Source organism: Limulus polyphemus, unplaced genomic scaffold (assembly GCF_000517525.1).
Source record: "Limulus polyphemus unplaced genomic scaffold, Limulus_polyphemus-2.1.2 Scaffold12069, whole genome shotgun sequence".
In the NCBI taxonomy this organism is placed as follows: Eukaryota; Metazoa; Arthropoda; class Merostomata; order Xiphosura; family Limulidae; genus Limulus; species Limulus polyphemus.
The window spans coordinates 4,110-6,399 of record NW_013677679.1 but is presented as its reverse complement, the minus strand read 5'-3'; positions in this window follow the sequence as shown (position 1 = coordinate 6,399).

Here is a 2,290-nt window from a genome sequence, read left to right as displayed (position 1 = left end):
AAATTAATTCTTTAACATCTATCTCGCGATAACAATAACACATTTACTTGTTAATTTCATATTTTATCCAAAACGTGAATTTCATGAAGAAAAGATGGTGTATAGGCTTAATCTATTCTTTGATACGTCACTCCTGTTACAACAGACTAGTTTCGCCGAATTCACAGCTCGTCAGCAGAAGTAGCAAGTCAAAAATCAGATTAGGCCTATGCATACTTTTTTCCACAATAAAATTCGCGTTTTATGAAGAAAAGAACGAACAATCAAATAAAGAATAATGGATAATTAATTGTGACGATATGTCACATGCTATCCAAACAGTTAAAGTATTTTAAGTTATCATAGGTGAGTAAAAGGACTATGAATCTAAAGTTAACAATAATAAATGGTAAAAAAAAGTCTTCTGTATTTATATGTTTCATCAAACTGAAATTTTATCACCTCACACAAATTTCGATTGCATTGTTTAATGTTAGAAAACGACAAACTGAACGTAAAATATTTTGCGAATCGCTAAGCATAATCAAAGTTAATATCAAAATAAATTAATATTTGTCATTTTATAACCAAGAACTAGTATTCAAGCGGAACGATAATTCACTGTGCACGATATTGTTATCCTTTTTTTACTAAATATATTTTGATATTAAAATTATATGTACGTATTTGTTAATAGCTTAGTAAAGGTAAGTGTATTTATTGACTTTTATTACATCGCTTAGTAACTGCTAGTTTCCTTAGTGATCAGCTAAGCTAAGCATGTTCATTAACAATGGAGAGAGACTAAATGCGCGTTTTTCAGACCTCAAATGATGGAAACGTCATCTCACATAGAAGACTAAAAATTCTAGTGGCATGCAAGTGTTTTGCAAGCGATAAATGTCTGAATATTCAACTGGTAATAACATTGGATAATAGATGGCGCAACAATCGCTTAGCAATTATTTTAATTGCTAGTGAGATAGCACTACGCATAAAAAATATATATATATATATATTAAGATAATAGCAACACTAATATATAATTACTAGACATGGTGTATATTTTTGAAACCAAAAGAAATAAACGAAGTAATCAGTAAGTAAACCGACCAATCAGAAGACGATTTACACCACAACCTTTCAGTTAGGGATGGGGGAATTATAATACAAAAATCTGAAACTTTTTTTTTTCAATGGTGTATTATTTAAGCTAAGAAATAAGCCACTCAATTTTAATAATATCTAGTTCGTTTGAAGTTTCGTCAACGCTAGTTTGGAAGTGTTTTACTTGATCTTCATTTAGAAATATTTCCAGTTCAGTCATGTTTTATCTTAGTGAGTCATTTCTTCTCTCACGAGAAAAAAAACAACAACTAACATCTCCGAAACACCGGATTACTGCCGGTATCGTAAGGATTATGCTTATTTTCGTAAAAGTTTCTTTTCCCGTTTGCTTAATCCTCAGAAAGAACTTGAAAACCAAAAGAATCAACTCCTGCTGTTTACTTCAAGAATTTTCGACCCCTTCTTGGTGGGAAATCTCACGAGCCGGTAATCTCAGCCCTAACCCTAGAGCGCGGGAAATGTGATATATCCACACCGCTATCCATTATCGGCCTCACATTCACTTACAGATTTACGTGGTTTGTCGCAGAATGGAATTCCAATGGGTGTTGTTCAACCTTCAGTATTATTATACAGCAACGTTATATTATGCTGCTCCCTGATAGCTTAGCAGTAAGTCAGTGGACTCAGAATGCTAAAAAAATCGGGTAGTCCGTTGTGTTCCATTGTGTCGTCTACAACAAACAGATACATTATATTGTCTTGTGAAAACTATCGGAAAAACAAAACTACGTTTTATAAAAACACGGGGTCGGAGATTTCGGGACTGCGGAATCTGAATATCATAAAATAGCTATAATCAGCATTTTATCAGAATCATACACAACGGTAGATAAAGATAGTGGTAATGTGAGTGTGGTACAAGACGCTTAAAAACATTCAACATAATTAGATCATATTGTTCTTTATCGGTCCGAAAGGTAAGACGTCCTACACCCTGAAGTTGATGATACACCGACAACTCTACTTCACGCGACTAGTTTTACACGTGCGTGACATAGTCTACCAATATCACACCAACTGTGTGACTCGACGTTGCGATTGGCTCTATATGGATTTTAATAAATGAAGAGTTTTTCAGGCATAATAAATTTTGGTAATCAAAAATAAGCATTATTTAACTTAACAGTTAATTAGAATATGTTACTTTGTTTTCATGAAATGAGCTAGGCCTATTCTAAAA